The sequence below is a fragment of the Micromys minutus genome, assembly GCF_963924665.1.
Source record: "Micromys minutus genome assembly, chromosome: 22".
In the NCBI taxonomy this organism is placed as follows: Eukaryota; Metazoa; Chordata; class Mammalia; order Rodentia; family Muridae; genus Micromys; species Micromys minutus.
In genome coordinates this window covers 176,980-190,148 of record NC_137957.1, presented here as the reverse complement: position 1 = coordinate 190,148, position 13,169 = coordinate 176,980, and positions in this window count along the sequence as shown.

Genomic DNA, 13,169 nt, shown 5'->3' with positions numbered 1-13,169 from the left:
CTGACCTTAGAATAACATATAGTCAAAAAAGGTAAATGTTATTAATAGTAACCAACTTTTACTTTAAAAAAACCAACTTTTGCCACCTGAACATAGCTGACACTTACCCAGTCACTGCCTTCCAGAGAGAACTGGCAGTTGGGCAGGCTCCAAGCAGGTGCCAAGTTGAACCACAACCCCCAGGTTCCATAGACTCTCATCCTCTGATTCCAATCACTCCCCATCTGATATGTAATGACTCCTGATATATCACCTACATCACAGCCTCCACCCATTGTATTGTGTGTGTGTGTGTGTGAGAGAGAGGGGGGGGGGCAGAACCAGTGTGGAAGGAACATTAGTTAAGGGCTGTAATGGGGTTGGGGGGATCAGAAGAATTTAATATTCTGGATCCATAACACAATTAGGGCAATAAATATGAGTGCAACACCATATTTAAAGAAACCAATGAATAGCGTTGTAATTCCTGAGTAGAGACCTCACTTTAGATTCTCTAAAGGAGGAGTGGGGGGTTGATCATTGGGGAACCCCATGACCACTGTAGAGGTGGTGGGGTCTGGGACAAAGGTGTTGGTAACTGAGGTAGACTAAAATCTCATGCCATAGCCAACTTCATTCAGAGACCCAGACTGTATATGCTGAGGTTTATGAAAGGCTGCATGAGGACAGCCAGAGCTACACAATGGAAGCCCATCTCAAAAAAGAAACTAAACCAAGCCAAACCACACCCCCCCCCAAGAAACAAAAAGTAATAAGAATATGAAGGAGAAAAGAAAATAAGGAACTTGTTTTTCCTTAGAGGTATAAACATTTCTTTAAATAACAGCAGCAAACAATAGTGAGTAATCTCAAGTAATTTCCCTCCTATTGAATAACGCCTGGAGGTGCTTGAAAACACCAAGGTCACCAGATAGTTTTTTTTGTTTGTTTGTTTGTTTTTTTTTCTTGGAGTGTTCTCATAGCAGTCACAATTATCCTTAAATGACTGGATTCCTGGACAGCAGTGTGACAAGTACCAGTGTGATCAGCTTATGCAAGACCTACTGATGCCAGTCTTCTCCCCCTGCCGCACACTTTTTTGGGGTGGTCTTTTAAGACAGTTTTCTCTGTGTAGCCCTGGCTGTCCCGGAACTCTCTGTGTAGATCAGGCTGATTTCAAACTCAGGGAGATCCACCACCTCTGCCTCCTGAGTGCTGAGATTAAAGGTGTGCACAATAACTGGCAATGCCAACCCTTTTTAGTCATCTTTCCATTCAAGGTCTTCACCCTGGAAGAGACCTTAATTTTGGGTGTGTCTGGTCTCAGACTAAACTGGTTTAAATTTTTGATGCCCTGCCTCCACCTCCCAAAAGGTGGCACTACAGAAGGCTGGTAAAGTGTTAATATTTGGTCAACAGTGTACAGCTGAGAGAGATGTGAGCAATCTTAAGTGTACCTTATTGAAATTGCTGATACCTGGCGAATATCAATTAGGCAGCTTAAATTTGACTTGAATGGGCTGGCGTCATTTCATCTGTGAGAAGGGGGACCACACAGTGCACATAGAGTAATGATCTGTGTGTACTACACACCCTATGCCTATACGAAGAAGTGCCTACTGTGTGCAGAAATAGTGCAGGGACGACTTTGCAGTACGGGCGCAAGTTCTACAGTTAATCTCCTCTGCAGGTCTGTGCCAGCAGGTCAGTTCCGTGCCTGGGGCGCAGCCGCCTAGGGCTGTGAGGCACAATGTTGTGCTTCCGCAAGCCCCTGTACCTAAGAGAGAGGCTCCGATTCTGTCATTCAGGTCTCACTAGCCACTCAGGGCTAAGAGACGGAGTCCAGTTAGAATGAAGGCGGGTACTTCCGGTCCGCCATGCTGCAGACTCCGCTGTGTTTCTGAGGGAGGCTTTGGTGGTTCCGGGTTCCGAGCTGAGACCAGTGGCTAGGAGCTGTGGGGAGAGCGGGGCAAGCTGGGAAGCCGCACCATGGTGAGTGGGCCGCCGTCCCCACGCGGGGAGGGTCCGCGGAAGTCCTTGTGGGGTTGTCCGGGAGTGCGAGAATCGGCGGCGAGCCGAGGCACCCGGTGTGATTCCGTTTGCTCACCCGAGGGTTACAGAGGTCCTTGCACCTCGCAGGCGGAAGCGCGATCTCTCCAGGACACAGGTCCCCTGGCTGCGCCTGCGCACAGCCTGGGACGTTGCTTGGAAACTGTTCAAGTCATCCTGCAGGCGAGCGCACGTGCGGTTTTTATTGTCAGGGAACACAAGTTTGCGGACTGGCAGAGCTCTAGTTTCCCTAGATGTTCTAGAAGTTCGATACTAGGCACGTTACATTCAGGTGCAGGATCTATAAGTTCATTCTGCGCGGGTGTAAAGTAACACATTCGCATGTAGATGCCACTGTGGTCCATTCAGGTGTGTTAGTAAGGCCAGACTCACTGTGTTTCCCTGCCTCAGTTGTCAACATCGACCCTATATTAATTGCAATTTTGTTCTAATTGTTTTTCATGTTCTGCTGATCTCTTTATTCTTTCTCAAGCAGCACAGTCTGTATTGCAGGTGTAGGGGAAGTTTTGATGTCAGATGGTGTCACTGTATACTGTTTTTTCAGTCTTGTGCTGTTGATGTTTTCTGTTATTCATTGCAGAATCGTTAGATTCTTTATTTGTTGAATCTATAGCTCAGATTCTGTACTGAAATAATATTGAGACTTATCATCTACAATCCTGGAATTTCTCTCCTTTGAATTCGTTGATTCTTTTTATAACAAAGTTACAGTTTTGGCTACAGATATTTGTTAGATTTCTATGTTTCTGTATTTATTCATAGTGACATGTAAGTGTTATGAGGGTCTGTAATTTTAATTTACTAAATTTCTTTCATGTGCATTGGTGTTTTTCTTCCATGTATATGTTCACCAGTTGGGTGTTTGGTGCTCACAGAAAACTGAAGAGGACAACAGATGCTCTGCTGCAGGATTATGGATAATTTTGTGCTACCATGTTAATGCTAGGAGCTGATGATATTAGCATGATACATGTTAGAACAATATAGGTTGTATCCCTTACCCACTTGTACATGAGTGGTGCCCTTGCCTTTAATGGTCTAGTATCTTTTGTAATATTCAGTATTGGCACTTCTATATGCCAAGGTTTCTGTTAACACTTGTTTTATTTCAGGGTCTGATACAGCTTTGTTCACAGCTGACATTCTTTGTAAAAAATGAGTCCCAACCAGGCAGTCCAGGTAGGGCTTTCAAAAAGTATATATTTATGACAAGGTCTCTTATGTTGACTCAGGTTGCCTTCGTCCCACTGTGTCTACACAGGCCTTGCTTCCTTTCTGAGTCAATACCCTCAACTCTTGGATTAAAGGTTTGTAACATCACACAGTTCTAAAAAATATCTATGTGACTCAAGGAGTGGGCATTCCATATCAGTGACGGAAAAAGAATTTGTGGGTGGAGTATGGCCTCTTCCTTGAGACCAAAACAGAAGGAAAAATTTACTGTGTACATTGCAGGGGGAAACAGATTATGCAACAGCTGAATTACAGGTTGTTTAAGTTTAATTCAGTGAGCTACAGGGGTCTCTGTTATAAAGGAGTTTCTGATGAGGCAGGGAGTGTCTTTTTGTATACTTGCCCTGCTTGCATTAATTCATACCTTATGAGTGAAGCCAAACCAAATTGGTGGGTCCAGTCTTAGGAGATTATCTCAGACTAATGAAATTCCTTATTGATCCATTCTCTGGTATGGGTAAATGCAAACCAGGTTGGTTCATTTCACTCTGGTAGGAGGACTGAGACACAAGGTATTGCACTGTGGATTGTGTGGCAGCTTACAGCCCCCAGCACTTAACATTTACACAGGCCAGGCCAGATTGTCACTTATTAATGACATGTTTTTTTTTTTTTTTTTTTTAAATCAGGAAAGAACTTATTCTGTTTTAAAGTCAAAATAACTACTTGTTTTTTTAAATTTATTTTAGTTTCTTTTAAAAGTCAAGTTTCAATATGTGACTTAGTGTGGTGGGTTGATTAGATATGGCTCCCATAGACTCATGTGTTTGAATGCTTGCTTCATAGCAAGTGGCACTATTAGGAGATGTGGCCTGTTGAAGGAAGTGTGTGACTGTGGAGGTGGCCTTTGACTTCTATATGCTCAAGTATGACCAGTGTGACACAGTCCCCTTCTTGTGTTGCCTGTAGATTAAGATTTAGAACTCTCAGGATCTTCTGCAGCTCCATGTCTGCCTGGATGTTACCATGCTTCCTGCCATGCTGATAATGGTCTCTGACTGTAAGCCAGCCCAGTTAAATGTTTTCTTTTGTAAGAATTGCTGTCATCTTGGTGTCTCTTCACAGCAATGGACACCTTATTGCTATGAGGAGACCATGAAAATTCTTACAAAGAAAAGCATTTAATTGGGGATTGCTTACAGTTTCAGAGATTTATTCCTTTGTCATCATGGTCAAGAGCATGGTGGCATATAGGCAGGCATGTTAGCATGCCTACATCTGAATCTGTAGGCAGCAGGAAGAGAGAAAGCCAGTGGGCCTGGCTTGGGCCCTTGAAACCTCAAAGTACACCTCAAGTGACATTTTCTACAACACAACCTCTCCTAGTCTCTGCCAAGGGATGCCACTCCCTCCTGATTAACTCAACTCATGTGCCCAGTTACATCCTTACACTAAAACCACACTTCCTCTAAGAAAGCCACATGTCCTATCCTTCTCAAGCAGTGCCACTTCCTGATGACCAAGCAGTCAAACATAGGGCCTATGGGGGTCATACTCATTCAGACCACCACAATATCACTTAAATTTTCATTTTTGTCCATATATTACTGCTCTAATCTCTGTTTACTTCTGTTCTCCAATATTCTCACTTAATATGAACTTCATTAAATTTTCCTCAAGTGGTTATTCATTCATTTATTTTTTGAACAGTGCATCATGTAGGTATCTTAGTTTTTCTGTTGCTGTGATGAAACATCAGGACCAAAGAACAAGTTGGGGAGGAAAAGGTTCATTTGGCTTACACTTCCACAGCACTGTTTAGTATCGAAGGCAGACAGGACAGGAACTCAAACAGGAAAAGAACCTGGAGCCAGGAGCTAATGCAGAGGCCATAGAAGGTGCTGCTTATGAGCTTACCCACTGTGGCTTGTTCAGCCTGCTTTCTTATAGAGCCCAGGACCACCAACCCAGGTATGGGTACCACTCCTAATGTCTGGGCCTTCCCCATTAATCACTACTTTTAAAAAAGTGCCTTACAGGTCTGCCTATAACCCAGTTTTACAGAGGCTTTTTCTGAGTTGAGGTTAGACATGTATCTTTAAATCAGTCTCTATTAATCTGAACATACCTTAGGTAAAGAGAACATATTTTTAAGCAAGTGATTTTTAGTGCTTTAATTCTGGAATCCTTTAATATAAATTTTCTTTTATGTTGTTACTGAAACCTTGAAATAAACATAGGACAGTCTGGCAACCCTAGGGGACCCATATGCTGAGAAACAGTTTCAAGTTCTCTATCAGACTGCCTAAGGTCATTTTTCTATTGCCTCATAAGATAGGAATTATGTGAACTATGGTATTTATTAGTCTTATTTATCTATACATCAAGATCATACTTTGATAAGGTCATTACAATAAAATATCTGATGAACTTTAAATTGTCCCATAGCTTTATAAATTTAAACACTTGCTGTTTTTAAAATGTCCAGTTTTTAATTTTTTTGTAAAATTTCTAAACCTTTAAATAAGCTTAAAATAATCTCTCAATTGTGTGTTTTACAGTATTGAAAAAGTGCCTATTTAGACAGTGAAGTCATGGAGCACAATTATTTTTAAAAGGCAAAACTAAGATTTGACAGTGTAAACAACTCAGTGTTTCCAATACCAAGTGGGCTACTTTTATGTTGCAAAGTTTGGTTTCCAGAAAGTTTTTGTTTTTGTGGTTTTTTTTTTTTTTTTTTTTTTTGTACATGAATGTATGGAGGTGGAGTTTTAATACTTTCATTCACACACACACACACACACACACACACATTTGGTTTAAGACAGGTCAGAAATTATAAAATATTTTCCCAATTTTAAAGTATTTTTGGAGACATGTTTTCTTGGGTGGCTTATGCCATGTGTTGCTGCCCAGAGTGGCTCCAACACTGATTTATGAGTTTTAACATTTTGATACATATGTTACAGATTTTAACCATAATATAGCTTATAAGCCAATAAACTATAACAAAGACATGTAGAACATTGTATACTCATACATTTAAGACCAGTCAGAAACAACCATATACTGGCCAAGTACATTATACATTTGAAACAGACAAAACTTCCTCCAGCTGTAATTTCAAGAGAAGAGGACCTTGCTACCTGCTGAATCCCATTCCCATGGGTACAGTGGTTCTGTTGTGTGACTAGTCACTGAATTGCTGCTGTAGAAAGCTGAGGCACAGGTGACATTTTAAAAGCAGATTGTTCAGATCAGGTGACCTAGGCTTTACTGCCTGGTTCTCCTTCCCCTCTCAGGGTATCCAGGCACTGTTATACACAAGCCTGGAATGAAAGGAAAGAAGCTTACGCAGGTGGAGTGTGTTTGCAGGATCTCTGTAGGCTTGAGTGCAGGGGAGAAAAAGCCTTGGAGAGATTCTCAGTGAATCAGCTCTTCTTGATTGAAGGTAACAAGGACTATATGGACCTGGGAGGTATGTAGGAGTTTTCATGGTGAGTAGATATTGTTGCCAGGTGCTAAGGTGCTGGGAGATGAAGTTAAATGTGCAATTTGGCCTCCAGGCTTCATGGCAACCTCAATGGTGGCAGAGGTTGGGGTCATGGAGTCTGTGTGCACTTGAAAATGCAGACTCAAACTAAGGAGATTCCTGGTAGTCTCAGGATGAGATTTTTGGGATTTGGACACATCTCAACCTAACTCTTGCTCCAGACTGATTACCGGGCCTCACAGTGTCACAGAAGATACAAGATGCAACAGAGTATTCTACTCACAGTAGCCATAGGGAAGTCGTGCTGTGAGTAGAGTAATGCCCCCTGAGCCATATAGAAGTTCTGGGAAGTCCTATTTTAAGTAGAAGGTTGCCCCTGAGCCATGGGTAATTCTTGGTGTGATTAGAATGCTGCCTCCGAGCAAAGGAGAAATTCTGGGGTCTGTAAAATGTTGCCCCTGCACCATGGGGAAGTCCTGGTGTGAGTGTAATGGTTTGCCTGAGCCATGAGGAAGTTCTGGGAAGTCCTAATTTGTGTAGAGTGCTGCCCATGAGCCATGGGGAAGATCTGGTGTTAGTAGAATATTACCCCTGAGCCAAGGGAACATCCTCAAAGTGACTAGAATGCTGTGCCTGAGCCATGGAGGAATTCCTGGTATGAGTAGAGTGCTGCCCTTGAGCCCTGGGGAAGTCCTGGTGGGAGTAGAGTAGTATGCTTTAGCCACGGGGAAGTCCTGCTCTGAGTATAATGCTGCCCCGGAACCATGGGAAAGTTCTGGGAAGTCCCTATGTGAATGAATGCTGCCCACGAGCCATGTTGAAGTTCTTGTGTCCTGAGAATACTGCCCCTGAGTCATGGGGAAGCCCTGATGTGAGTAGAGTTATGGGGATGTCCTGATGTAAGTAGAAAGCTCGCCCTGGGCCATGGGAAGTGTGGTCTGGGTAGAATGCTGTCCCCAAGCCATGGGGAAGTCCTGGTGGGAGTAGAATTCCTTTCATGAGCCATGAGGTAGTCCTTAGTTATTATTCATCCTCAAGAACTTATATTAAAAACACAAGTAACTTTAAAAGTCTTATAATTTTATATGCCATGCTTGGTTGGTATTCATGGAAGACCTGCCCTTTTCTGAAGAGAAACAGAGGAGGAATAAGTAAGGTAGAGGAAGAGGGCACTGGGAGGAGAGGAAGGAGGGGAAACTGGTCAGTATATAAAACCAGTCAATCTACTCACATTTTTACAAATTCAAACACATTAAAATTTCAGTCTCTTTAAAATATCCAGTTTCTCTAAAAATACAGATTCTTTTAAGATTCAGTCTTTCAGCCACTGGCTCCTATAAAAATCAAAATTAAATGAAATACCTTCTTCAAGCAGGAAGAACCAGAATAGTCACTGTCTGCACCACATAAATCTCTAACAGCATCAACAAGTCGATGTCCTATTATTTGGGGTTCACTTAGGATCTTTTATATCAGTTCTCTAGCTCACTCCTCCACAGTTTGCCCTTTAGTTCCAGATGGTTCCACTCCACTGCTGCTGTGTACTTGGTGGTCATCCTATGGGACTGGTGTCGAGAAAACACTGGAGTTGTCTGCTGCAACTCACTTCACCAATGCCTCTCATAGGCTCTATTCAAGAGAGTGCCAAGCCTCAAATTCTCTGCATGACCCCTTCAATCTTGGGCCATCAACTGTCTGCACCAGTGTTGTTCCGTGACCACTCTCAGTACCAAGCCTCAGCTTCATGATTCCTTCATGCCTTCAAAACAAGTACCACTTGAGTCACCCTTACACATTACTAAGTACAGCTGCAGTACAAGGTACGACCTGGACTATCTCTGGAACACAGCTTCTTTGTGCTCTCAGAAAACACTTCCCAGAAGATTTCATTAAAGTGATGGTGGACTCTTCTTAATCATTACTAATTTCTTAGCTTCAGCTACCCAGTATCAATTGTCCCAGTAGTCCCTTCTATTTTGGACTCTAAAACCAGAGCTACATGGCTAAAACTGTAAATTCTGCTGCTTGTTGGGGCTGAAACATGGCTTCCTTGTTCTATTACATTATCACCAGCTTTCTGTTTTCCAACACCTTCACTGCCTAAACTTGGCTGTCCTGGAACTGGCTCTGTAGACTGACTTTGAACTCAGAGATCTGCAGGCCTGTTCCATAAACACTGGGATTAAAGGTATGGTCCACCGATCCTGGATTTAAGTTTTTCTTCACTTAGAATCTGGACTTTCTCAGGCAGGCCTTAAACTCAGAGATCTTCATGGCTTTATCTTCTGGGATTAAAAGCTTGTACCACTATGCCTGTATCTAAACTGAGCTGGGTAGGATCTTGTCCCAGAGTTCTACTCCCTTCATCTGCTATCTCCTAGAACACTGGGTTAGGCTCCATTTCACATTCTAGTGCCCCTTTACTTCTTTAACCATAGTTTACATTTTTCTTTTCTAAGCCTGCTGTGCTTGTTTAAACTCCTTCATGAGACTTAACTGGAAAATAAAGTTTATGATGAGAACTTTTGAGACTTACTTTGTCAGTGCAATTAATTTGAGTCTCTTCACCTTAGCTTAAGACAAGGGCAAAAAGTAGCCACATTCTTCACCAAGATACCACAAAAACTGTCTTGAGGCCACATATTAAAATTCTTCACTGAAACTTCTTGGGACAGGACTGCACAATTCAAATTACTTTGAGTAACAAAGTCTTCCATATTCCTACTAGGATAGCCCATTATTCCTCATTTAAAGCATTCCACTGCTTTCCAAATCCAAAGTCCCCAAATCTACATTTTTCCAAACAAAAGCATGGTCAGGCCTGTCACAGCAACACCCCATTCCTGGTACCAACTTCTGTCTTTGAGTTTTACTGCTGCGAACAGACACCATGACCAAGACAAGTCTTATAAAGACAACATTTAATTGAGTCTGGCTTATAGGTTCAGAGGTTCAGTCCATTATCACCAACGTGGATACATGGCAACGTCCAGGCAGGCATGGTGCAGGATGAGCTGAAAGTTCTACATCTTCATCTGAAGGCTGCTAGCAGAACACTGGTTTCCAGGCAGCTAAAATGAGGGTCTTAAGCCCACACCCACAGTGACACACCTACTCCAACAAGGTCACACCTCCTAATAATGCCACTCCCTGGGCCACGCATATACAAATCAGCACAAACTGTTATATGAAAATGTGAGTAAAATAAACTCCTTTTGCCTCTCCCCCCCCAAAGAATTGCAATCTGGAATTAGGCACTCATACAGAAAAACATCTTAAATCATTGAGAAGGAAACAATATTGGAATGTTGTTTTTCCATACCTAGTTTATGTCAAAGCAACTAAGAAATAAATATAAAGCTACAGGTACCTAGGATATGCTTGTGTAGACACAAGAACAGATACAAAGGAATCATGAATGTCTTAGAGAAAAACAGGTATGGCGATTACCAGAGGGAGGTGGTAGTGTGAGATGAGGCTTAAGACCCAGCTTCACCTGTATCTGCAGCCTCCAGATGTCCTAGCTGCTCCCTGGCAGCAGCTCCTTTAGCAACCAGCAATGTATTTTGGTTCCCCTGGGGGGTATGTGTTTGATCAAGGTTGGCTCTAAGTTGATGCAAATTCACTTGATTCTTTGTTGTCTAAGCATTGTATATCATTAGCTGCTTCTGATAACTGGGTAACTATTTGTTAGAGACTCAAGGCTAATAGAATTTCTCTCCTAGAAGCTAGTGTATACATTAGGGAAATCAATGTGTAAAAATAAAGCAAACATGTAGCCTGGAAGTGTGATGTCTCCTTTGTGGAAATGAGTGACACCAGGAAATTTATGAATGTTGATCATTTGGTTTATGCCATGTGGTTGCAATAAACTGTAAAGCACATGGCATTTACCCTTTTCCATGAAGCCATGGTAAAAAAGAGAAGTTTTAGAGAGAAAGAGCCATCTAAACTCTTTGAAACTGAGACACAGCTGTAAGATTTGGCTTTTGCCTAGAAAGATTTCAGTCTCCCCTTAGTCCAGTCCTTCCTGGATCTTCCGATGTTCAAAGGTTTTTCCGATACTCCAGGCACTTCCCAGATTTCTTATAGAATGGCTAGTTGGTCTTAGGAAACATCCACCATGTTTGCAGGAGAGCTATCAGCTCATAAAGCAGATTTGATCTATATACATGTCAAGCAGTTTCTCTTGTGCTGAGCTTTACTCACATCTTCACTTTGCAACTTTGGCAGAGGGTTTGTTTTTACCAGGATGGCATGCATTCATGACATTAATACTCAGGTTTCAGAATAATCCCATTGCAGTTTAACATTCTTGCTACTATTATGTATATTGATTTTAAAGGATATGCATGAATCTTTTTTGCATATCACATTCATATGTTCATTTATACATATATTTAGATGTGTACCACTTGTGTGTCTGATGCTCCTTGAAGTGACGAGAGCATTTGATTCTCTTGATCTGGAGTTGTGAATGGCTGGTAACTTCCAAGTGATTTTTTAGGATTTGATTCAGGGTTGAGCACAAAAGCAACATGTGCTCATAACTGCTGACCTATCTTTCTTCCTTATGGTTTTTGCTTTTTATTTTGGATCAATATTTATTTCCCAATATTTTTGAAAACTCTTGATCTCTCAGTCACTTACTAAAAATTTTTTTTGTAGGATTATCATATTCTCCTTATGACTTAAACTGGGCCACTTAAGTTTTATGATACACTACTATTGAGCTGAAGTACATTTTAACTCTTTGCAGGAGTTTTGATTGAGCCTCTGAGTGCTTTCTGTCTTGTTTGTTGTTTTTGTTGTTGTTTATTTTGAGGGTCTCATGAAGTGGCACTGGGTGTCGTGGAAATCACTACATAAACTAAGATGGTTAGAAATTACAGAGATTCACTCCTCTTTGCGCCCTGAGTTCTGGGATTAAAGGTGTGCATCACCACATCTGTCTTCTTCATCTTCGTTTGAAGTTAGTAGTTTTGATACAATTTTGCTAAAGTAAACTGCTGATCAGTTTGAGTGTCTCTCTGTATTATCTGTTAGTAGTCATTTCTCCTGCAATGGCATATGGAATTCAGTGGGCCTGAAAATGAGAGGTGTGGTCCTCCTTTTCTGTTTACTTGCAATGGCTTGCTGACTACATTTGAAATTCTGTGATATGGAATAAATGTGTAGAACACCCAGAATTTTGTAAATATATTCTCAGTGAAATGTACATTTACAGTTCAGGGAGTCTCACGATTTCTATTATGTGCATATGTGGGATATTTTAGGCTTCACTGACCTATGAGGATGTGCATGTGAACTTCACTCATGAGGAGTGGGCTCTGCTAGATCCTTCCCAGAAGAGTCTCTACAGAGATGTGATGCTGGAAACCTGTTGGAACCTCTCTGCTATAGGTAAGAATATGAGTTTCCTTCACTTTCTAAACAAGGGTGCAAGTGTTTTCTTGATTATTGGTGTACTTCTGTGATTTCTATTGGGACAGAGAAAGAATGTGGTAAATAATCAGACATGGTTCTCAACTTAACCAAAGATTCTGAATTAAAATTTGCATACTATCCAATAATATATTATAAATTTTCTGGTACTATATTTTAGGTTACAAATTGGAAGATCACAATATTGAAGAATATTGTCAAAGTTATAGAAGACGTAGAAGGTAAATTTCATGTGTAAATTGATATAATTGCATCACTGAAGAAAATTTAATTTACCTTTAAGTTTTAAAGAAATGCAACAGTGTAAATAAATACAGCATTATGTATATTGATGATTAATAAATTCTCATAAGACCATGTACTTGAATTTCAGGTAGGTGACTTGTGTCATATTGTTTCCTTGTCTTGTTTCTAAGAAAAATGCCTTATAAATACAAGTTTAGTTTCATCCCATTCAAGTATCATAAAAAGCATGCACATTGATTAGGGGGATTATGTATGTCCAAGACTTTATGAACAAGTAGTCCATAGTAAAGCTGGTGCTACTCATATACTTCTAGTGATTTTTCAAATATATAGCACATATCTATGGGAAATAAGAACTTAACTTGAGTGAATGCAGTGTAAAAACCCTTTGTTATTTCTTCTTTAATAGGTATAACATCTGCCATTGTGGATACAAACCTTGTGAGCATAGGGGATATGGACAGAAGCAATATATCTTTGCATGTAACAATTTTCTTCAAATATATGATAGAATCCAAACTGAAGAGAAACTGTATGGATGTAATCAATGCACTAAAGCCTTTGCAAATTTCCGTAGTCTTCGAAAACATGAAAAAAATCATACTAGAGTAAAACCCTATGAATGTAATCAATGCAGTAAAGCCTTTGTAAGTCGCAGTTCTCTTCAAATACACCAAAGAACTCATACAGGAGAGAAACCTTATGACTGTATGGAATGTGGTAAAACATTTTCAACTCGAAGTCATCTTCAAATACACAAAAG